Here is a 326-nt window from a genome sequence, read left to right as displayed (position 1 = left end):
AGTGGGTGGAGAAAGTGGGTGAGAGGGTATGTGTGAAAAATGAATTGACGCAATTCGAAGGCCTTTCTCCCCGTCTTCTCCATTACTGCATGAGGGGATGGAGAATGGGGATCCCCGATCTAATGAAGCGGCCTTATTGTGAATGTGCTGTGTCTTGCGACACTGCTTCTGATCTAGGGCAGTGGGCGAAATGCAGGGATGACCCGTCATCCAAGAGGACACATGAGAAGAGGAAGAGACGAGGTGGGTGGGAGCGGAATATAAAGGGATGGAATGGGTGGGAAAAAAGCTTTACTGTATGTATGTATGTATGTATGTATGTATGT

This window comes from Oratosquilla oratoria, chromosome 37, assembly GCF_046742065.1.
Source record: "Oratosquilla oratoria isolate Oo_2021 chromosome 37, ASM4674206v1, whole genome shotgun sequence".
Taxonomy (NCBI): Eukaryota; Metazoa; Arthropoda; class Malacostraca; order Stomatopoda; family Squillidae; genus Oratosquilla; species Oratosquilla oratoria.
Note: the sequence above shows the minus strand (reverse complement) of the source record.